General features: G+C 35.6%; 1 long non-coding RNA gene across 1 annotated transcript in view; it reads left to right on the plus strand.

The window, feature by feature from the left end:
• LOC309660162 overlaps nt 1-21,813 on the plus strand; it is a 164,164-nt gene extending 142,351 nt beyond the window's left edge. Inside the window, exon 2 of the long non-coding RNA XR_014263223.1 lies at nt 19,331-21,813. This is a non-coding gene — a long non-coding RNA (uncharacterized lncRNA). The remainder of the gene's footprint in view (nt 1-19,330) is intronic.
• The last annotated feature ends 4,241 nt before the right edge of the window (nt 21,814-26,054 follow it).

Raw genomic sequence — 26,054 nt, forward strand, 5'->3', positions numbered from 1 at the left:
TACTCACATTCATAGGAAAATTAACCTGTTTGGCATTTTGCCCATATGGTGAATTAGCAGCAGTGGAGCCACAGTAAATCAGATGTGGGTGACGAGGAAAGATTATAGATCAACCATTCATTGAAGTTACCCACAATATTCAAATATATGACATATACTCTTTACGCTTAAATGACTTTGAAAGTTTATAATTCAATAGAAAATCAATTATTCTTAAGTAATGGATTCATAGAACAGTGGGGGTGGCAGAGTGCTTTGAATATAAGCAGTAGCTTTAGATGATCTTGCCAATTTCCACTGCTCTTATTTCCTAGCACAGGTCTGTGTTCATTCAGTATTGCACTGCGTTGCCACCTTCTACCAGAACCATCATTCATAGGAACTTCTAACTTTAAAGAAATATAGGGCTTTAAAGATCATAAAATCAGTGAGAAATTAGGAAGGGGTATAGATTTGAGGAAAATTATATAAATTTAAACATGGCAATACCTTAATTAACATCTCCTGCTCGAAAACAAAAGAGCTTTGGAAAAAGATTTAGAATGTGTTAATACTTTCTAAATGGGGCAGCAGTGATTTCATAACCACCAAATCTTATTTTCTTCCTCCTTACACTCATTGCACTGTATAATATTATTGCCAACTTCTTTCTTCTTGAAAGTCTATTTTTACAGGCAATACACATTTTTGTTTTCCATCTATCACTCATCCTTTTTATTCTATTATTCACCAGTTTTTCACTATTCACTCTCTCCTAAAATACGGTTCCTAAGTGGACTCATTCCTCTCATTCCACACTAGTTCATTTCTTAACATCCTCTACTGATGTACTTTCAAAAATCACTTCTATATTGACAACCCTCAAATTGTCCTTTCCGGTTCAGATACACTCCTCTTCTTCTAGATACTTATTTTCAGATGTCAGCTTGTAACTCCATCTTAGTACAATGCCTGAGCTTGGCAGCCTGTCAAGCAAAAAATTATTCATCCTCCCCTCTTTGATAACATCACCAACTTCTGAATCTGTCCTGTGTTCTACAAAAATCTTAGCACATTTTTTTTGTCCCTTTTATCCCTCATCAAATATTGTCACACAAAAATATCTCCTTACTTTAATCATTCTGGCACTGGCCCATTTCAGGAATATACACTCAAATTTTTGTGATGCGTTCCTAAACCTTCTCTCTGTCTCAGACTTTGTGATACGTTCCTAAATGTTCTCTCTGTCTCATGTTCAACCTATTCTTTAACTGATACTAGATTTTTTTTTTCTCCAATCCAAAGATTTAGCCATCATACACCATGTAAATGCCTTTGTCTCCAGCCTCATGGCCTGCGGAAGATGTGCCTAACTTTTATTTTGTAGTATTTGAGACATTCCACATTATATCTCCAACTTTCCTTTCCAGACTTAATATCCTTAATCCTAATTCAAACCAAGCAGAATGCTTTGATGTTTTCTGAGAGTATCCTTCCCATGTTCAAACTGTTCCTTGATCCTGAAACAGAGTCACACAACCAAATTGGTCTACAACTTAAAACCACTCTCATAGGTCCTTTGACTAAATGTAATCATTTCCTCTCCAGTGCACCAACTGCAGAATATTTAAACTCATCTAACAGCATTTATCAACTTCTGTTTTGCATTAAGACGATCCACATGGCAAGGCCTAAATCCATGTGGTCAGAAAACCACAGGGACAAACCTGTAATCTAAGTCAGAGCTATTGACTTGATGTGGCAAGTGTAACATTCCAGAGGAGCACCTTTTGTAAAGTTTGGCATCCTATGGAATGATTTTGAGAAGGGTCTAAGGAAAGTAGGGGTTAGTTTTGGATGTCACTTTTCCTAAGGCAAGATAGGAGAAGTGGGGATTAATTAGGCATTGGAGATTCTCAATAAAGTGAAGTTAGCTTAGTAATTGTGTATCTCTAGTTATAAATGAAGATAGCAAAGAAAGTGATTGGTAAGAAAGCAGTAGTCACTCATAAAGGAGATCATTATGGCATTTTGTAGCTGCTCTATGACATTGGGAGATACAATAATTCCTGTTAACTTAGTAGCTGTCATTTCCTGTGTCTACCCAGCCCCTCTCCCTGGCCTAATTAATGAGAGAGATTTTTGTTCGTTTCAGTCTAGGCTGACTTTTATTTTCATTTACAGATAGTCTTTAACATTGTCCCATAGGTATATAATATTGTTTCTGCTACTTGAGGAGAGAGACAGTATTTGTTCATCTTTTTCCGGGGAAATTATATAACTGATGAGTCAAGAAGCAGTTCTGGAATTGCCTGGTTCCAGTCCTATTTCCCCTACTTTGTAGCTTTTTTATAATTTCATCTGCTTGGGCTGTTTCACCAGAAATAAAATGGGAATAATAGTATAATATCTCATAATCTTGTAATGAATAATGAAGTAATAATTCTTTTAAATTGTGTTACATAGTGATTAGCCTTTATGACTCCTCAAAAAGCATTACATTATATTCTATAATTTCTGTACAGTTCCTAGTACAAATATCTATATATAACAAACTTTTATAATCACAGAAAAATAAAATTAAGAGAAAAATACATCCCATTATGAAAACTCAAAGACCACAACTCTTTTATTGTGATATAGTAACTTCTTGTTTCCAATTTTCCGCTTTGGAAAATCCAGTTATAAGTATTTATATTTAAAATGTGTTTTTATATTTTTTTCATATTTAGGGTCATTTCTTTAGGAGAGATTTTATAAAGTAGAATGGTTGTTTTGGAATCATGTGTCTATATGTTTAAGTCACATAAAAATGTATTATTGAGGATTATATTTCTTTTTTATGAGCATAGTCAAAATTTATGAGAGAAGTGAACACACTAGGAGAAATATACAATGGAAAATATCAGCTTTAATGTCATTACATAAATAATCATTACCTTTAGGATAGCCCCAAGTAGGTATGAGTGTGTTTCTTACACTTGAACTCTGCCAGGAATATGAATTGGTACACAGTAGGTGCTCAATATTATTGAGTTAAGTAATTGAAGAAAATTTTACCACCCCATTCTTTCAAAACACAGTGAAATTTAACAGACTCTCAAGAGCTGGTAAGTAGTGGACTCTGTACCAAGGGCTGGAGAACAGAGATAAAAATCATTCAGCATATCTTCAAGAAGTTCATAATCTGGTTGATAAACCAAAGTATAAGACATAGTTTTATCACCTCTGATTGCTTTAAAACCTTTCAAATGACTCAAATTAAATCTTCTCCCTGCTCCCCACAAAAGGAAAAGCAAAGAGAGACAGCCAGACAGACAGAGACAGAGAAAGAGAGACAGAGACAGAGAATGAGAGACAGAGGAGGGAGAGATAGTTATTGGAAGGATGAGGAAAGAAAGGGAAAAGAAAAAATACATTATCATTTTGGCAACAACTAAGTGGAGGGCTACGTATTTTTGACTGAGATTCTTTTTCAAACATATCTTACTCGTAAACCATTTATTTTGTCTGATTTGTTAATTCCATTAAAGCAAGACATATCCCAGGAGACAAGATTTAGTCCTCTCTTGTATTCATGTATCACAAAGAAATATAAAATAAGTTGCAATGATCGTCCCGTCTATTACTATTTGTTTGGATATTTCAGAAAAGTTGTTTATTTATGCTGAAAGATTAAAAGTCGTTTACTTATTAAATCAAAATTTCAGGAGATATGGGGAACTGAAAATAAACAGAATCAATCAACTTGGAAAACATACAAAACTGCCCTTTCTAGATACTGTTTTGTGTTATGTTGAAATTGTTTTATTATTTAAGTGAAGTAATGCTTCAGATTAAGAGTTTTGGAGCAGGGCTGCCTGGATTTGAATACTTACCACCATGTTTACTTATTTTATCAAAAATAGGACATCTTTTTTTAACGTATCATTTCTTTATACATCATCTCCTAGACACACACAGGCAACCTCTACAAATAACTTGTAGGATACCAATTATTTCAAGATGCATCTTGATTTCAAAGATGTTACAATATGAAAAGAATGTTCATCTTAGAGTTGATGAAATATGGCAGTAGCAGAGTGAACATGTACAAATTACGTTATCTAAATAAAACTAAGATGCTTTATTCTAAGAAGGGTAATAATAAAAGTACCCACCTATTTAAACTGTTTTGATGATTAAATTATATAAAGTTCATATAAAGTTCTTAGAAGATTGCATGAGATGTATTAAACTTATTAGCTGGAAGAAAAGGCTAACTTTATTACATTTTTAAAAAACAATATTATAATGTAAAAAAAAAAAGAAACAAGGAAGCATATTTCTTTCACATGGCAGTTTTTCTGGAAGGCAGGAGCAAACAGCCTGTGATAATCTGCACTTTGCACAGTGGTTCTGTGAGTCTGGTTCCATCAAGCAGGGAAAGAGGAAAAGAATATATGGGAAAGACCACAGTCTTACAGACTCAGGCCCCAAACTGGCACAATGCTGTTCACTGCCTGGGGAACATTTAATTTCATAGACTCTGTCCATATATAAGCTGAGGAATGAATTCTCAGGCCTAGGAACAACGCTCTTCTTAGGTAAGAGCAGGAGAATGGATTCATTGGAGAGCTAAAAAACTCCTGCCACCAGGACATGCATGTACAATAAACATCAACTATTATTTTATTATTAGCCAATACTAAAAAGGTTTACGAAAAAGGAAAATGCTGCATGAGCTTAATACAATCATAACACAGGAAGGATTGCTTCTTCCTAAAACATAGAAAACTCAAAGGTTTATTTATTTGTGGTGTTTTAAGTGTAATGTGTTCTCAGTATTTTCTCACCACATCCTTATTTTAATAAAGGCACAAGTGCAGCTGGATCTTATTTTTCACTACTTGGTGATAAGATCAAGGTATTTTTCCTTGCATTTATTGGTCATTTTCATAGTCATCTAGAAATGGGAAGCTATGCCTCTTAAATTTTCCATAAAATTACTTGAAAATAAATAAGAAAAATTATAATGATGTTTTGTTGTGGTTAAAAGCATACTATTGTGTACAAATAGTATGGTCACAGTAATACAGTAATAATGGAATTGTGTCATGCCATTATTAAGTCAACTAATGTTATCTTAGCAAAAATTCTCACTGCTGCAAGTAGAAGGTGGTTTCTTTCTTTCAGACATCCCTGAAAATATGAAGCAGCTGCTTCATCATGTTTTTGTAAAATAATCTTTGATATGGGTAAAGAACTCCTTCCTTGGAATGCATGACATTATCAGGAAAGCCTTTTTGTAATCCTCTGTGTTTCCCTGCATTTGGTTTACATTTTTATTAATATGTGGTACCTATCACTTAATTGGCCTGCTTCTTACCATTTGCTAAGCTTTGGTCTCACTGTCAATTCTAAGTAATTACTTTTCTAAATATCATCAGTTGCAAGTCTCAAGCAGGCTCTGCTGGTAAATTTTGTCAGCCACAATAAATTATCTTGAATAAAACAAGTTGTATAAAAACAGATACACAAAAAGTAAAACACTATTTGTGATAAAAAGCATGTTAAATGTATCATATTTATCAAAAAAGAGAAAAACCACTGCTCTCTTGAAAATTCCCACTCTTTTCATCACTCTTTCTTAAAAATACAAGACATGTTAGTTAAACATATTCTGAATTTCCTAACAGTGTACCAGACCACAACTCTCTAATGATAGAATCAAGCCTACTAAAATATTCTCTACACTCAGCAGTGTTTAAAACATAGCTTGTTTCTCATAGCTCATTACCTCACTGAATGAGTTTGTCCAAATCGTGAAGGCAAATGGGTTTAACCTCCTAGGGTGCATTTTTACTTCTTCTCATGTAATTTACACCTTCATCACTAGCTCTCAGATCAGAGTCTTTTCACTAAGGACAGTATTTTGAAGCATTGCTACAGTAAGATATAATGGGAACATACAGTGAGAGTCAGTTAAAGAAATACAGGCGCAGAATAAGAAATTGCATGCTGAGAAAAAGAGTTACACAAGCACTTAACCCAGGAGCTCTCTCTGGGCTTCGTGGTTTTGCTATCTTATTTGTGAAAAAGGATGTGAAGAGATAAAGAATCATACCAGTGTCTAAGTTTGTCTTTTAGTGAAGGAACATCCACGTATTTCTATGGTTTAGAATCACAAAATTATTTTTATATGGTTTCGTTAGACTGCTGTGCATAGAATCAATTTACAGCAGGAACCAAAGATCAAGGAGTTTAAATGATTCTTTAAGAATGATTCCTAGAACATGGAGCTTGGGGAGGTGGCTACTAATGATAAAAAAAAAAAAAAAAAAAAATGGAGAGCACTAACAGAACAAATATACAAAGATATAGGTTTTTCTAAATAGACTCCTTAAAGCTAAAAGTTATATGAACCTGGCTATTTCCCTCTTTCAAAATTTGTATGTATGTATGAAAGTATGATTATGTAGTAACTTATTCCAATTTGTATACACACGGAATGAATTCTGTATAATTTCATTTATATATGCATATAAATTATATAGCTACTTACAGGAGAAGTGTGTTATGGCTAAAAATATAAAAATAGAATTTACTTGAGGTCAAATCAACATATTGGTCAAGCTGTAATGCGAGTAGTTGAAATGGAGGAGTTATTTAAAATAAAACATTTAGTAGATAAAAAATCCAGGCAATTTACAGCAAGCTCCAAATTATATCAAAATATATAGAAAAATTTGAATTCTAAATAAAGGACTGTTGACTATGATTCTTATAGATGATGAGTCAATTCTTGAGGGATATGACAGGCCTAATTTTGAACATCAATATGAAGGGTGATTGTATATACAGTTAAGCCACAGCTAGAGAATGAACAAATAATGAACCACAAAATTGCCCCAAAGTATAGGTCAGAAAATTGATTTAATTTCTGTTGTACAAAACAGCATTTTTCATATAATAAATCTGAAGGAAATGAGACAGATACTATACTTTTTTCTAAATGGGATTGAAAAACTGCCTTGGTAGAAGGACTCCACATTCAACTATTTATCACGATATTTATGTTTATCTATGGGAAGATGTGCACTCATACTCTGCTGGTTCTCTGATTTACTTCAAACCAGTTGGGTTGCTAATCACTATTTTCTCATAAAAATTTGTTTCATGAGGCCTTTCGTAATCAATCATTAAGAATTATTTTTGCTTAAGTGAATGATTTACTAGATTAAACTCACAACTAAATCAAACACTACATTTTTAAAGGGAACAAAAGGTACATATTAAATATCAATATTTTTTTGATTTTTGAGTAGAATCTGTTTGACTTTACAGTTGCTGGAATACTGTGCTTATTGTGGGAATACTACTTTGCATAATCTTTCATCAAGGAATTTTTTATTTCTCCAGATTTTTAAATCAATTCTCCATCTATTTCCATAAAATTTAGAAGTCAGTTTTCTGAATAAACTAGAGGGAGTTTTAAATTGAGCTTACTCTGCAACTGGCAATTAAACTCAGAATCTGAGACGGGATTAAGGTCAATATGAATCTTTTAGTTTCCTTGCTACTTAATTTCCTGTTTGTGTTTACAGTTTTATTTCCTTTGATGAAATTAATAATATTCATGTATGATTGAACAGTTGTGCTCTGTGGCACTAATTAATTTTGAATTTTAAAGTAAGAGTAAATGAGCACCTTTTAGTACACTATAATTATATTTTTATTAAAAAAATCCACTTGATCTTTACTAGAATTTAGATCACTATGTTTTTGATCAATGCAGAATTAGATTGCCAGTCAAGCTAGAAGTCAACTGTTTTAAAATAAACTCAAATATTTGAAAGAAATTTGGAAACTTTGTATTTTGCAGCGTATACATCTATATCCTATGGTATACTGTACATGTTTTATTGGCTTACAAGTACAAAAATTTCTCTGTTGCCAAGAAAAGAGTAAATGAATGAATGAATGATGTCTGATATAGACATAATCTGGTTTTGAATATATGATAAATTCTGAAATATTTGAAGAACTGTAATGGTTCCAAGGAAAGTGTAATCGTTGATCGTATACTCTCCTTACACTGCTTATTTATAATTTTTTTTTTTTACTTCAAGTTAAATATAGAACATACAGGGACTTTTCATAGTGAAAAAAATACACCAAAGATTATTTTATTTTATCAAACAAGCACTGTTTTGATTTGAATGTTTTAACATTGTTCTTTCATGTCTCAATCCTTATGTGATATCCATTGTGATTTACCCTATAAATTCTTCTAAACTAAAGGATCATTATCATGAGAAGCAATATATATATAAAATTATATGAAACAAATGATCTACAATTTTTTGAACTTTTGTTGGAAATATTTTCATGAAAATCTGTAGTAAAAGTTACTCAAGTACAAGAAACTGGCTTTTTACAATTTATGTTAACATTTTTAAACTTTAGTACAAAATTTACTTTATCATGGATAACTTTAAGTAAACTTTCTTATGATCTTCAGAAAACTCAGAATACCATTTCCTAAATTATTTTAAAAGACTTGAAGTTTTTTTTTTTTGTTTGTTTGTTTTTATTTTAAACATATTTAGAAGAGTCTTTCCCAGAAAAACAGTTCAATCTATTCAGTTTTATCTTAGCATCCCAAATGTTACATATTCCAAATTGAGGAAACGTGGGATGGGGAATGTAAAACTTGATTTTAATGTTCCAATTCTCATTTGGTTATTCTCTTTTTGACCAAGGAGAGCTATACAACATAAAGTAAAGTGACAGTGAAGGGAAGACAGCTGGGTCATTTAACTCAAAGGAAACACAAATATATTATATCTCACTGTTGGGAACATGGAAGGTTCTAGTCCCTAAGGACAGGCTACAAAGCAGTCATGTATTCATGTATAAGACAGCACTATACTACGTTGATTTTAAATGATGATAGAATTAACATTCATTTAATATATTCCATACAAAAATGTTCATCTTCACTCTCATCTTTGGACAGGTACATTCTATCTACCCCACTCTCAGCAACATGTTATGATGCTGAAGGAATGTATAATATGTGTATGGATGGGTACTAGCAACAGAGGCAGGCAGGACCTCACTATGGCTGAGATTGGACAGAATGTGCTCCCATCTACATCTCTTTGCTATGTTACAAGTATACCAATGAGCACACTAAAATACTTAGATATATCACCTGACCTATAACATAATTAATAGATTACACAGCAAATTGTGGTATTTTCTTATTCATCCATATTTTCATTCAGTCATTCATCCATTTAACAAATATTAAGCACTTTCTCTTTGTCTGGCATTGTACCCCAGAGGTACAAGGTTGAACAAAAAAGAAATCATACCGACCATCATAGAGCTTACAACTTAGGGAGGAGAAAAGATAAGTTCAAAAATGGCAAAAATAAATATGTAACTCTAAAATGGAAAAGGAAAGATATTCAATACTAAGAAATGATGGAAGAGGGGTGCTTGGCCTACTCTGAGGAAGAAAGGAAAGTTTTCTCCAATAATATCTGAAGAATGATTATAAAGAATGAATAGATTAACTAGGGACAAAGTGGAAGGACATTTAGATAAAGGCAACCCCATATGCTAGAGATAGGAAAGAGTGCAGCGTGGTTATGGAAATGAAAACAGGCCAGTGTGGATGAAACACAGAGAATGACGAGAGAGTGGAGGGAGAGAAGGATGGAGAGGTTAGCTGAGCACAGATCATCATGAACCATTCTAACGGCATGGAGTTTAGTACCATTTATTCATTTGCAGTTCCATTAAAGGAATTTATATTACGCTTTCTTAATGACATCACAATTCTTTGTCCAGATTTATTGCCTAGTCTTCACTCAGCAACTACCTACTGAGTGATTATTTGGGAATCAACTTTTTCAGCAAACCTGAATTTTGTCACCCCAGGAAAGCAGATGATTTAGACTAGAGGAACTAGAGTTGCTTTTCTGCCGAGGGTATTGAATATCTCATAGTATTTATAATGCATCCAAAAGGCAATGATTCATAAAATATCAATAGTAATTGAGGAATATGCCAAAGTGCAGATTTATTCCATCTTAATTTCAAGTATTTGAAGGGACTGAGAGATCATTTATAGTGCTTCTCTGTGGTGACATTATTTTAATGATGTCATTTAAATCCATTTTCAGTGCAATACAGTAATTCATAAATGATAAATTACATTATTTAATATTTCAATTGAGAAATTGGTTAGATTTAGGGGTCCAGTTGTTTTAATAAAGAGTTTAAAGATTTGCTTGCATCTTAAAAGAATCCTGCATTTAATTAATAATTTTAAACTGACCGTTTCTTTCGATGTGTCAGAAACATCATATATTGATTGTGAAACAAGTGTTATATGCTGTTTTTTAGATTCACTTAACTTTCTATTTTGAACAACCCTACAAAGAATGCACTGCATGAAAAGAAAAGGTGAAAAATGATGAGTTCACTTACATAGCTGTACTCTTAGTCCCAAACCAATAAGTCTTTTGCCCTTTTTCTCATTTATCATATATTTGTAAGAGAGACTTACCTTAGGGGGGAAAATGTTAAATAGGGAAGTTAATATTTGAAAAACTTACTTCATCTTTCTCTTGCCACTTTTCTTTTTACAAACAAAATAAAATGGTAGCTGGAAGTAAATCATTTTGAGCAAACAGAACATAAGTACACACTAAATGTCTTGACCTTTTATTTATATTATGTGTGTTATTGTTCCTCTGAGTGCATTGTGATCCAAGTGAAAGATGGACAAAGAACATTCTTGTTCAAGTACCATATGTTAAAGGACTCCGAACTGTCATTAGTTGGAGCTCTGTTTAAAGAACCAGAGTTGGGGACACAGTGATTTCTGTGTGTATCCAGATTAATGTGTTCTGGATCTCATGTGAAAAAGGACAGATGGTCAAGCAGAAACATCATGTTTGCTGGAACAGCATTTATTGTTAACGCTTGCAGAGATGAAAATCAATGACAGGCATGCAGTCCCCATTGCCCTGTTGCACTCTGGGACAACTGATTGAGATCTGAAGTGAGCTCACAAGACCTGAAGCGAGACTTAGGGAAATAGACTGCAGCCCTCGGGTTGTGGGGCTTTCAGAAAGAACCAGAGAGCTTCTCCTTTGGTGATAGCAGGGGTCACATACAAAATAACATGATGGTTCAGAACCGTGAATCCAGGGAGCCCTATTGCCAGCTCAGTGTAGGTGGGAACTGAGGTTTGGAGGGGAAAACTCCCTTTCCTGGGAGGATATGTTTGAGGTTTGGGGCACAAGACATGCAACTGCAGTTGTATTATGTGGCAAACTCCTTGTGACATTGTTGTTCTTGGGTGAATTGGGACTGGGGTCCAAGCTTTGAGGTTGACCTTAATTTTTTGCATTAAGCAGTGGATTTGGGGGTGACTAACACCCTCTTAGGAGTCTCTCTTGCAGGGGTGTAGCATTGGACAAGTTAACCCTTACTTCTTACTTGCATGCATCAGGAGTAATTTTACACAATTTGAAGACTCAGAAGGACAGGTATTAAAGACCAATAATTATCACTATAGTCAATCACCTCCTTTAGATTCTGTTTGTGTGTCTGTGTGGCAACTCATTCACATTCCCCAGGAAGATGCTCACTTCTGTCTCTTAAGAATCATTTCCATTTTGAAACATTGCCATACAGGTGTAGTGGGAGTCATGAACTGGGATAAAATGGAGTAGTTTTTAAGTAGTGACATGAGCACATAAGTCTTGATCTTGTAGAGTAATTAATACAATGAACTTTTCATTCTTTTTTGTAGGTAAACACTTTTGTTTGCTCAAAAGCATGTTAAACCTATTTTATTAGTTTCAATTTTTTTTTCTGTTTCATGTAAGGACAACAAATTGTGTCAACTAATACATGTATAAATATATATATATACATATATGATTATGTGAATTAATATGTACACACAAATATTTTTATAAACAACATTAAGCCACAGTCAATTGCTTTAGTTGTAGGTGAGAATTTTATAAAGGTTTCTAGTATACAGGATTATTTTCCCTTGCATTCAACTGCTATCTGAACATTTTACAATAGCAAAAAAATAAAAGCTGCTCTTTTTAACACACTGTTTTCACCTTAAGACATTTTTGTCATTTTCATAATTGGTTTACTATATTCACATTGTCAACAGAACTTTGTGCTTTTCAATATTTAACACCTGTGAAGAACTATGACTTTACTGCAAGCCATAGACATAGTTGGCTGCAAAAGAACTTTAACTCACTAGCAAATATGTAGAACTTACAACAAAAGTTTTTTGGTTCAGAGAACTCAGAATTTCTTTTACAGTTTTATTTACAGGGTTTTTTTGTTGTTGTTGTCCCAAATTTCTATTTTAATATATTTACTTTCAAATTCCTGGTGATCTCTGGTGACCTTTGTATACAATTTATTTAGCTGTCCACAGTATTCTCTATAATTTTATTTCCCTGTATATTGTTTTCTATAAAATTATAGAGAATATAGAGTGTGTTTCTTTCCTCAGGCAGTAAAGATATTGTATGTTTATTCAGTCCTCAGTCTTTCTTTGAAAACAGAATCTCACACTTCTTGTGTAAGTGTGCATATCTTTATTGTATAAGAAAACACAACAGCATATAAAACAATAACAAATGTTAATGAGTGTTTAGTACCCAAATTTAGTGCTCTTAACATAAAAATGACCCAGGATTATGAAAATCTTGGCGAGGGTGGGAAGGTGGGTAGGAGTGTAGGTCAAGTTTAAGTTGATGAGGGAGACTGGGGACTCCCTCACAGGGGTCAGGCCAGCATGTGGGTACTGTGGACCTCCAGAAGAGTGGGAGGTGAGTGCATACACAAAAGTAAATGAAATTTGTAGGTTAGCCTAGGAAAAGAGCTGGAATTTATTTTCTTTCCTTTCCTTTTTTTTTTTTTTGTCCCTTGAACCACATAAATTTTTCTTTTCTTTTACAGTCCTACAGATTGTCAATGCAAATAATCAATAAACAATCTATAATAAGAATAGAAGAGAGTTTTATTACAGCCAAACTGAGGACTATAGCCCTGGAAACAGCCTCGCAGTAGCTCTGAGGGCACTGTTTCTAAGAGATAGGGGAGGAACCAGCTTATATATGAATATTTTGGCTAGGAAATACATGTAGTCAAGTACCTGTACATCTTGGTAAGAGATTATTGCTAATCACGAAGAACAGACACCACAAATTAATGACTTTAGTGACTTTCTATTTGGGAAGATACAAGAATCTGGGTCATTAAAATTCTTCCTGAGGTGTGCATCTTAACTGTCTATGGGCTGTGTATTCAAGTCACAGAATGCCTTATCCTGTTTTATTTATTTTTTTCCCCTCAATTCCCCTCAGGGCACATGGTCAGTGGGTGACTGCAGTGGGTTGCAACTTAACCCTTTGTATAATTGGATGGTGGGCAACACCAATTTTACTTTAGTGGTTAAACAGATATACAATTTATGCTGACAGGCCACAAGGCAGGCTGTTCAGTTAGCATGAAGTTCAAACCAAATTAGGTATAAGCCAGAATGACTTCCTCATCCCTCACTATGTGAAAACGTCTTCCATTAGGAGTGAGTAGGAAAAGACTAGTAGTGGTGTAATATCATATACTGGCATGCTGTATATTAAATGAGCAGCTGTAGATTGGCAGGTGACCAGATTATGTTCTAAAGTTCTGTAATATCTTCCATTCCAAATCAAGTATTTTCCCACAGATGTAAATTTTCTATTAAAATTATTTTTAGTACCAAACTGATTTGAAAATAAACTTTTGGTTCATAAATTATCCCTTACCCAAGTTACTGTGTAAAAGTTAAAGCATTTGAGGGCAGTCATATCCAACCACAGTCTTCATCACTGCCATCCTCTTTCACCACATTTCTCTTTTTTTTTAAAATAATTTTTATTGGGGTATAGTTGATTTACAATGTGGTGTTAGTTTCAGGTGTACAGCAAAGTGAATCTTTTATACATATGTATATGAACCATTTCCCCACCTTACCCACACCTGTGCCAGATATCCTGGAGTCTGGAGCATTATGGTTCAATATTTTTAGAGAATAAACTTCTGAATCTTTTAGGGTCCTGAGGGAGGTAAAGATATAGCTGTTCATCCAATCCTTCTAATTTCAGCCCCTAGCCCTCCATCTGCCCCTCATAGTCCCTTAAAACCTTGAATACTTAAAATATTCAAGCAAATTGGACTAGTTTTATCCCTGTTATTATCCCTCTTCTCACTTAGAGTCCATCTTTCTCTGCTCTGCTAAAATGTTCATCCCTTCCCCTTAAATTTTACAGTGACATTGTTTCTTCAATTTTTTTTCCTCTCTCCATTGTTTGGTTCTTATGGACCTATATGCCTCTTGCCAATTTAGTGGTGTTTTGAAATGCAACAAAGATAAACTTGTTCAGTCTGAAAGTTATAAGGTAATTCTCCTCTTCCTTTTTATTTTATCTTGTTTGCTGACAACACTGTTCATAAATTTACCAGGGCTACAAAGCTGAAAGCAAATTCAGATTTGTTTCCTTTCTCTCATCTCCCCTACAGCTCCATCACAAAGGCAGGAATATTTGCTTCATAATTTTTTTATGGTAAGTACACTCACTAATCACTATCCCTAATAATACTGCCTTAATTAGGCTTCTCACTCATCATCTCTCAATTAAGTACTGTGACCTGGTCTCCCTCCCTTTAATAGTGCATCCTCAAATCCATCATCCATACACCTACGGAGTGATCTGTCTCACATGCATAGCTGGCTGTGTCCTTTTCTTTTTAAACCCTTCAACAACTGCTCTTATGGCACTGGGTCAAAGTGTAACTCTTTAGCATGGAACACAGGGCCTTCCTGGTATGACCTCTTGACATCATCTCATCCATACATTTTCACTGCACCCAGACTACACTCCTAGAATCACCTACCTCTCTGTAGCTTTGTTATTTTCTGTAAGTAAATTGACTTTCTCATTTCTTCTTTTCTTTTCAATCTCCTACTGATCTTCTTAAATAAATCAGGCATTTTTTTCTTCTCTACTGTGAAGACTTCCTTGCCCACTCCCTCTCGCAATCCCCCCCGCCCCTGCATTCTGCTCTACCAGGCTGGTTTAGTTACTGATTTTTTTTTTTTTTTTAGTTACTGATTATTTTCTTTGCTCTTGGACCCTACATCTGTTATTATCTTTATCACATTTATGATAATTATCTTTAATGCTTTCTTTTCCTCCTCTGAGATGTGGGTGTTTTGAAGTAGGCATAATCTCTTCCTTATAGAATGGTAATGGGCACACAATTGAGCTTATTCAAGATATGAATAAATTGATGAATATTTGTCCTTAACAAGAAGGGCAGACAGAGAGGGAAAAAGTGTTACTCTGACTCCCAAGTCAGCAGTTATGTGTCTTCTAAGTGATTTTTTTCTTTGTTTCTAGTCAGAATAAACTTCCATGGCTCAATGCTTTTATTTATGTTTGTCTTTCTGCCTGGAATGGCCTTTTATACATTCTCCTGACTGAATATCCCAGCCCAGATCAGACACCATGATTTTTTTTTAAGCTCCCCATATAGGAAAGTCTTATTTTGGTATGAACCATCAGAAATAATGGCATTCAGAACTTATTTCTCCTCTGTACTCTACAGGTCAATTTCCCTACATCTATTAGAGCATCCATCCCTCTAAGCAGTAAAGCAAGATAACTCTAAGAACTTAAGAATGGAATTATGGTAAAATCAACTTGCAGTAGTTGACCTAGCCTTGGGTAAAGTATAATACTTCCAAGCAATAATGCACAAATGTGTGATTGAACAGTTTCCTCCAATAAAGAGGTCAGGATCTTGCTACAGAAAAAGACTACCTATATTGGCAGGTTCAGGTCTGTAGCAGAATCAATGTCTAAGATGAAGAATGTTTCAATCAGGGACAAATGTTGAGAAAAACACATGAGATTGAGACTAGGGTGAATCTGTAAGCTTTCAACATTGATTTTCCAAAGAAATAAATGGACTGAGGATATAGTCTTCCCATCAAAATTTGGAATATTCCCCCCGCTTTCTCTCTCTCTCTCTCTCTCTCAGATATGTAGGCATCACTGATGAATTTGGCTTCTGTTTTCATAGCTCCTTTTCTCACTAGCCTGAGAAGATAGGCTTAATCCTTCCATCTAGATATTCAAACACATATTACATGCTCAAGAGTTTTATTGAGTGAGTGCATGTACAATATTTTTGACACAAACATATGTTGGTAGATTGATTATAAATCTCAGCTGCACAGATTTATTCAATAGAATATTAGATCAGTTCAGTTCTCAAGTTGTGATTTTATAAGACTTATGAGAAAATCTGTTGATAGTGAGATTGCTTGCCATTTTCTTTTATATTTTGCTCCTTTCTCACTTTCATTGTGATTGTGCAGTCCAAGGTAACCCTTAAGTAGAAGCAGAGCCTGGAATAATGACATTAGTAGTCTTCTCTTTTTCCAAGTTGAAGTGCACTGAACCAATCCCTCATATTTCAAACAAAAAGAAATAAGTCCTCTGGAGCTTTGGGGGCACCTTGTTATTCTTACCTCCTTTGTTTTGTTTGATTTTTGGTGTGTAATAATCCTTGACATGCTATATTTTATTATTTTAACACATTATGCATCAAACATATCATGTCCCAGGAGGTCATGATTTAACGTAGAGCAGAGGAATGTTCTCAGAAAATGAAATGAAAACCATATCTAGCAATTGCTAGGGAATTGAAGGTGTCCACACAATTACCCAGTGTAACAAAAATAAACTGTGTATATATTTTTCCTACCTTTTTTCTCTTCACTGTGTGGAGGGGAGTTTCATTTTCTCTTTGGGGGTTATCAGTTTCATGAGCATGTTATGTGCCAAGTGTGAATATATCTAGTAGATGCAGTAGAAGATGATGACATTCTGAATATATTCCCTGCTCAGCCTAAGAATTCAATCCTATAGCACTATATTCCATTATATTTGCACTGTTGTAAGTAGAGAAAAAATAAAATGGCCAGGATCAAAAGTATAAATTGTTGAAACTACCCCCCAAAAAATGTTTTCAAAGATGATAAGAATATTTCCTTTGGGTTTCAGTGACAAATGTTGAATGGTATTTCTTATAGTTTATTCCAGTAAAAGAATAAAAGAGACACAGAAATACTTATATTTAGTTATTTAAAATTGGAAATTTATAGACCTATATCATTGTAAAAAGAATTATAAGCAATACTCTTTGCAACTTATGAATTAGCACTGAGAAAGAGCCATTTCACATCACTGGACAAGTGCAATTCAAGGAGGACAAAAGAACAAACCCAATAACAGAGATCATAACTAAAAGTAAACAAACAAAACAAAATCTTGAACTGCTTCTTAAACTTTTATTTACAAAAATTCCATCACTTACCTTCGATATGCCCTGGCCTCCTGTTTTCCCATCCTGTTTATCTTTATTCTTCTTGTACATTCTTCAAATTCATTTTTCTCTGTCCCTTTCTACACAGTTTTTAATTCTATTTATGAATTGCAAGGGATAGGATTACTAAAATTAAAAATATATATATATATACACACACACACACACATATATATATATATATGAAAAGATAGAGATACTCGGGATAAGATGAAAAATAGGCTTGAATATGGGAAGACTTTTCCCATTACAGAAAATAAAATAAATTAAAAAAAAACCCAAAAACTTCAATTCCAGATCACACTCCAGTCATCTTTCTCTTCTCTTGCACAGTTAAACCTCTTGGAAGCCTTGTCTGACATTCATGATTCCAAATCTTTACCACACATGTTGGTTAAGCTATTGCAGCCTGGCTTCTGCCACCACCAATAAATTTTGTTCTTGTCCAGGGCATCAGTGCTAATGTTTTTGTGAAAGGTACATTTTTACGCCTTAGGTGTCTTGACTTTTCAGTATTACGTGTATTCATTGAGACTCATTTTTCTTAAATGGCTTTCTTCCTTCCCCAGTGTTCACTTTCACTTTGCTGGAATCTAACCCTTTGCCGACCCACTGAATTTGTTGTTTTATCAGGATTCTGTCCGAGACTTTCTTCTCTTTTTACTTGAACACTTGTACTAAATGATCTTTATTCTCATGACTTCAGGTACCAGCTCTAGTGTCGATATCTCCCAAATATATCACCAGCCCAGATCACCTTAATTAACTCCAAGTCCATATATCTACCAGGCTTCTGAAGATTCCAGAACACCATAAAAGTCAACTAAGTTCTTTATATGTTTCTTCTAATTTGCTTTTACTGGTATATTCTTGTCTTAGCTAAGGTTCCCTGAAAACAGACTCTGGCATGAAAATTTGCCTGCAATAAATTTCTAGGGAAGTATCTGGAGAATATCTCCTGTAGTAGAGTAAAGAAATGGGGTTGGCAGAGAGAGGAGTTGAACTGTAACACAACTGTAATATAGGTTTTAGCCAGTAACACAGTGAGCTCTGGACTAGAATGGCCCTTCAGTGTCATCCTAAATTGAGGCAAGGGAACTGAACCTTTGTACTGTGGCATTCACCAGTAACTAGACGTGGGCTCACACTTGAAGAAGAGTTAGTAACTTCAGGAGATGAGTCTCCTTTGGTCAAGAGCAATTCCTTACGAAAGGCTTAGTTGTGAGCCAGCAACTGACAACATTCCCGGTAGCTGGATGAATGAGAGCCTCATATCTGAAGGGTGATCTGGGCAACTCAAGAAAGAATCCATTACTGACCATAAATTTGCAGCACATGATCCAACTCCAGCTAGGTATAGTTTCCCTAAGATTCTAATTGGCCTCTTTTCTGGAGTAATTTAGAAGAGGAAGGTAAAAGGGAACAAATGAAGTTCCCACTGGTGCTATAATTCTCATGGCAACACTTAACATTTCTGCCATAATTCTCATGGCAACACTTAACATTTCTGTCTCCTACTACCCAGTCTAGATTCCCCACACTGTTTTAGTATCTCTGTTAGCCTAAGGAGATTGTAGAATGGGGTGATTCAGAAATTCATCCCCAAAGTATCTGGGCTGGTCTATTTTCAACATGGCCCGCTCAGACCTTGGTTGCTGCATTTGTCCACTTGCAATCAAAATTGGACAGGAGAGTAGCAAGAGAGACCCCAAATGATTGCCAAGTGAATCCTTCCTTGTCCCCACTATGTAACATCAACTTTACCTCCTTCCCTGTTAGTATGATGACACTATTCTGTGACATAAAGAGATGCCATCACCAGGTGGCAGCCATAAATTAAAGTTCACTGGTACTCTTACTCTTTTCCCAGGTGGAAGTGTTCTTCTCAAGCAACCAGGGACTCTAGACCCACAGAGCCTAATGCTGTGAAGACAAGAAGCATGAATTCCCCATTTGGTGAATGACAGTAAGTGGAACACTTCTTCTCTTTTCATTCTTTGATTCCTGTATCAACATTTTTTACCTACTGGGGACCCAGCACCATAAAATGATAATTGCTTTAGGATGTTCGCTGCATCCTGGAGTATGGAAGCATGAAACCCTATCACTTCAGAGTATCATTTTCAAAATGGCATCTCACCTTCAGAATCTGTTTTTTTTTTTTGCTCATCAGGATAGCAGCTTCTGGGTGGTCTGGTGTGCAGTATAACGCGTAGATCCCATGGTCATGAGCTCACTGGCATACTTCTTTGCTAGAAAGGGGGCTGAGCTCCATGGTCTGAAGCAATCTTATGTGGGATTACAGGTCTGCAAGTCTCTAAATTATCTGCTGGCCAAAGCCCTATAGGCAGGAAAGACAAACCCTTAGCTGAAATGCATATCACTGTCCTTTCAGGTTGGAAGTAGTACTACATAATAAATGTGACAACAGGTTCTGGGGGTTCAGCACTGTTTTACTGGATATTTGCACATCAGGCTTGGGGAGTAGGAACCCATGCTGTTGTGGCCATGCATAGCCATGATCTCTGCCACCTGGCCACTCTGTTATGAATCACTGTGCCTACAATCAATGATAGAAGTTTTCTGATGTCAAATGACTATGCTATTCTGTTTACTGGGTGGGCTAAAGCCTCTTCTATAGAGTATGCTCTCCGGTGGCTAATTCGCATTTCAAAGATCTTCATACGTTGTGCCCACTGCCATAGTTCCATCCACATTCTATTTCTTGAAACTTCTTAATCCTTGATCTTTTTCCCCCACTCTTTTTGAAAATTTATCTCCAGGTCCCTGAACCAAAAAAAAAAAAAAAAAAAAAAGCCAATCATTATCACTGCTGATGTCAGAGAACTAGAGAATTAAATGTTTGTGTCACATAAATAATAGCTAATTCTGATCCTTACTCCTGCCAGGGATAGAAAAGAATGTATTAACATTGTGTTTAAACATAGCCATCTGACCTCTATTATTTTGAGATTCTATCATCCCTATTGTTCCCTATTGCTATTAAGGAGATTGATTCTGTAACAGTATACCACGTAGTTACTCATGTTCTAGAGAAGACAGCCACCATTGAGCTTCTCAACAAGATTGTTGTTACCTTCACTAATAATAGAATACCTCACAAGCTCTCCTGTAAGGCATAGTCAGCTGCTGAGTTTTCTGGCCTTACATCTGATGTTCACTCTACCATGGCTATTTTCTAACAACGTATCTCCCTGCCTTGACACAGAGCTCTCAGCATCCAGTGCCTACATACTCTGCTGGCTGCTCCCAGTATATGTTGACTTCATCCTTTTGGTCTTTGTTATAGTCTGGTGGTTAGGATGAGAAGACTGGATGGATCCTTAGGAAGGAGTGAGTTGCATTGTCAAGGAGGAGGTCCCTACATCATTCTACAAGCAAGGCTAAGCATCAGAGTTATATTAAAGGATTGAGCCAATTCTCCAGGCCCAGGGAGCTCTGGAAGATTTGGGTTTCATGGCTCTCAAGCACATTGACTCAGAGGTCCCTACTCCAACTCCTACAGAGTTCCTTGCTTTTCCATCTGACCCCAGAAGAGCAGAATTGCCAACCTCTCCTGGAATTACTCTACATTTATAACTGAGTCCTGGGTCTGAATATTAAGTTTCTCTCCTTTGACTACAGAAAATAAATGTCTTTTTAAAAGCGGCCTTCTGACTTTCAGCTACTTAAATTGGTGATTAACAATCTCAGCCTTTCCTTGTTTTTCTTTGACTTACTGGTAGCACTTAGTTTTAGCCAACTGATTCCACAGTCCTTATGGTCATCAATTCCCACCACAGCTTGCAAATCTCTGAGCTACTGTACTATTCAGTTCATTTCTTTCCATTAGTATCCCATCAGTAGTCAAACTGTACCACTACTGTATCCAGGGGCTATCACTGTTATTACACATACCACTAATATGCTGGTCCTCGTTGCCAATTAGCCATGAAGTGATCCTGGTCCAAAAATTTTATTTTAAAACCTGCTCCCTAGGATAACTTCTGACTTAACTATATTAAGCCAATTGGAAATATAAAATAGAGAAAAATGTACAGGGGGGAGGTTTACTAATCAGTGTCTAAGGAACAACACCTATGAAAGAGTGAGGGAAGCAGAATTGGGTAATGGGAGCAGTTGAATTTAAGAATGATAGAGTTGGAATATAAGCCATAGCGGATACTCTGGGGTCTCTGAAGCTTCCCTAGCCTTTCAGCATTTCCTTCTTTGAGGGGAAGCAGCCTAAGTTTGATACCACTGCAGTAACCAGTCATTGGATATGGGCTACTCCCTAGCAAAAAGGATGCCTTTGAGAAAGGGTGCTGCTTCAGCTAAGGGCAGTTCCTGGAAGCAACTCAGATGAGACATCAGCTATCAATCCTCCCAGGATCTAAGGTAATGAGTGCCTCCATCCTGAAAGGGAGGTTAGTTGCACATGTCAGCATTTTACAGTCCTCTACTCAGTGAATGGCATCTCCATCAAACCAGTGTTCCACCTCTTGGTAGTGAGTGGCATCCTTGGCTCTTTCCACAGTATTCACACACAGTCAATGAAATCCTCACAATTCTCCCTCTCACATATCCCTTGAGGCACTTCACTTCCTTTGCCATCCTCACTCTATTCTAATTAAGACTATCCTCATTTCTTACCTGGAAACCTGCACATCGTCCTCCTACATATCATTCCAAATTCAGTCATGTCTCCTGCCAATTCATTAAGGATTGCAGGTAGGGTGACATTTAAAAATCATTACTCTACTGATGAAAGCAATGCAAAGCTTTTACAAATACTTCACAGTAAAGCCCAGAGTCTGTGAAATAGCTCCAAAATTCCTTATGGTATGCCTAACATATTTTTAACCTTGTTGCAATATGCTAGAGCTGCTGTAGCAAAGGGCCACAGACTATGTGTTTAATTTCTTTAAACAACAGAAATTTACTTTCTCACAGTTCTGGAGGCTGGAAGTCCAAGACCAAGGTGTTGGCACAGTTGATTTCTCCTAGGGCCTCTCTTCTTGGTTTGTAAATGGCCTCCTTCCACCTGTGTTTTCACATGGTCTTTTCTCTTGTAGTGTCTATGTCCCGATCTCCTTTTCTTATAAGGACACTGGCTGTATAAGATTAGGACCCACCCCAATGAACTCATTAAACCTTAAATATCTCTGCAAACACACTTTCTCCACATTCAATCACATTCTGAGTTACTGGGGGTTAGGACTTCAGGATATGGATTTGGAGGGGACACAATTCAGTCCAGAACACATGCCACCTTTAAAATCTGGTGAAACACATTACTTCTCCAAATGTGGCTTGCTTTTACTTAATTTAAGCTTGTCTCCATATTATTTCCTGGTTTTAACTCTTTCGTCCTTCTCTATTTCTTCAGGTTTGGGATCGAATGTCATTCTCACTTAGGACCCTTTCCTTGTATCCATAGAGTTGAATTAAGTGGCTTTTCCTTGAATTCCCATTGTACTCTTTTCATTGACACCATAACGCTTATCAGATGTTATTTTAATTGTGTACTTACTCCTTTATTTCTCTCCATTAGACTATAAACTCCAAAAAGAAAGAAATACTGTCTTATTCACTGTCATGCCCCCAGGCCCTAGCGTAATACCTAACATGGATTAGAATCACAATAAATAATTTTAATCTTATCTCTTTCCTTGCATTATTAATTACTTGAAGGCAGAGTGTGTTTTACTCAACATTGTTCTACGGCAACATCCAGAAAACTAGTTTACCTGATAGTAAGTGTATAATAATTGCTGACTCAAATATATTTAAACATTTAAAAAATACTTTATCAATTTTTGAAATGCCTATAGAAATATAATTGCTTTAGAAATTACATAATGTATAGACATTAACTCATGTTCCTGTATACGTTTGATATATTATGACTATGACTAACATCTCAGTAATATTGCTTTCAGAAGTGGATCCTAAATGGAGGTCAGTGAAATATCTGGATTTCATATAAAATGATTTAGTGTCAATCCTTTAATAACAATTATTTTCTCCAACATGTGCAATGAATACCTGCAGTCTGGGCTGTTTTTCTCTATTAAATTTAAATGAAATTAAAAGACACATTTAAGAATTTTATGGTAAAAGAGTGGCATAGTTCAACTGAAGAGTTATTTATAATGAGATAAAATGAGATGTCTAGGAAACCTGCAAGAAAGGAAGTACCTAGAAATATGGAAGCAAATATCTTTGGACATTATTCTGAGAAATGAACCACAGAAATTAAGAGGTTGAAAGGAATTTAGAGGAACATCTAAACTAATGTATTAGTTTCAGAGATGAAGATTTGACATAGAAAGATTTAAATGTCCTCTAACCACAGTTTAGTAACAGCAGCAAAATAAGATCCTCACACATTTTATATAATACTGTGTTTTCAAACAAAATAAATCTTGCACTAAATACGTACACTCCACATCTGCACTTATGAGATGATGCAAATCCATATTACTTTTCAAAAAATGGTTTGTTCACTGCCTTGTATTGAATACATTTTTTTTGATGTGTGTGGATTCTATAAAAATGAGATTTAAACCTAAGTGCAATCGAGATTTAACAGAAACATAAATTGCATGGTTCAAAGAAAAAGTGTTAGTAAAGAGTTTCCAATACTTATTACCTCACAGAAATCATATCTTTATATTTTGACATAGAGTAAAAGCATCTGAATAAAAAGAAGTGAAAGCCAAACCAAAAAGCGTAGCAAATGGTTGTTTGAGTTAGTTAACAAAGAGAGGAGATGTGTGGAATGTCAGTTATTCATAACAAAAAGCATACTGGTTTACGTTTGTACAAACCTTTACCAATTTTAAGACACTTCTGACATGTTTTCTTCTATGTGAGCCACAGGCAAATAAGGTACATGGGTCACTTAATTTTTCCATTATACATCCAGACACAGAAGTGCAGAGATTTTGTGATTTGTCCAAGTTTACCTAAATAGAATACCTCTGGTCAAAATCACCAAAGACCTCCACATTGCTAAAGCCATTGGTCAGTTCACAGTCTTCATTTCACTTGACCCAGCAGCGATATTGACCACAGCTCATGCTTTACTCCCATGTCTTTGAAACACTGCCTTTATTTGGCTTTTGGCCTTTTTTTTTTCTTTTGGCCTTTTTTTTTCTTCTTCACTTGCTGCAACCCCTTTTCATTACATTTGTTGCTTCTTCCTTCCTCTTCTTTTTTCTTTTTATTTTTTTCTTTTTTTTTATGCCACGCTGTGCATCATGCGGGATCTTAGTTCCCCAACCAGGGTTTGAACCTGCGCCCCATGCATTGGAAACGCAGAGTCTTAGCCACTGGGCCACCAAGGAGGTCCCCCACCTTCTTCCTCTTCTTTCTGACTTCTTAACGTCAAATGTCCCCTTTGATTCTTTAGATACACTCACTCCCTTATTGATCTCATTTTACCTCTCTGCTAACAGTACCAGCAATATCTCTTCAAAGTTTATTTCTCTAGCTTGAATTTCCTCCTATACTGTGGATTCATATATTTGACTATCTGTACAATATATCCATCTAGGTGGCCTGTAGATATCTCAGGTTAGACATGGAAACTGAATTCCTGGTTGCCTTCCCCCAACCTTTTGTATCCATGGACTTCTCCACTACTGTGTATGGATAATCTATCTTTAATCAGGGAGCATATCCTGTGAGATGGAAAACGAGATTTGACCATTGTCTTTCACAATGTTCATGTCATTGCTGAATTTGAAGAGGCAGTTTACTTATGTAAATGTGTATGAGTTACAAAATCACCGAGTTTTCGTAAGTGGATGTATAAAGATATGTTAAAGTGCTTCTAAACCTCACTACCTGTACTCCTCACACCGTGGTCAAAACCACAGTCATCTCTCACCTGGATTATTGCAATAAACTCTCTCTTTTTAATTTAATAGTATTGCTTCCACTTTGTCCCTCCCCCCCACCCCCCCACCAGACTACCTGCAACACAGCAGCTCTTGTAATCTTGCATTAGATAATCTCACTCTTCTTGGCAAAACTCTCCAGGTGTCTGATCTTACTCAGACTAAAGGGAAAAGTCCTTACTATGGTCTAGAAATGCTCCAGGATCCCACACCATCTTGTAACTCTGTGCTGTCATCTCCTGCAGCTCTTCCTTGCTCACTTTCTTGCAGTCACACTGACCTCTTTGCTATCCTAGAAACACATCAGGCAACACCCATCTCAGGACATTTACACTGACTACTTCTCTCTCCAGAAAGCTCATCTCTGGTTATCATTTTATGATAACTCCCTCTCCTCTTTTGTTTAAATAGTACCATTATCAATGAACTCTGCTTTGAAATTCTCATCTACATTTCCTTTTTGAGTTTTTGATCATTGATCAAAAAATGATCATTTTTTTTTGATCATTGTCTAACAAACTGGAGTATTTATTTATTTATTTTTCAGGATAATATATCCTGACTCTTATGGGAAACTTGGCACAGATTTAGCCCACCTCTATCAAGGTCGATAAAATGGTTTAAAGAAAGCAACCTTCCTATTAAAAGAATGTGAAGCAGAAGAGGAGTTTGGAACTTAGGCACATG

Source organism: Balaenoptera physalus, assembly GCF_965194825.1.
Source record: "Balaenoptera physalus genome assembly, chromosome: 4".
Taxonomy (NCBI): Eukaryota; Metazoa; Chordata; class Mammalia; order Artiodactyla; family Balaenopteridae; genus Balaenoptera; species Balaenoptera physalus.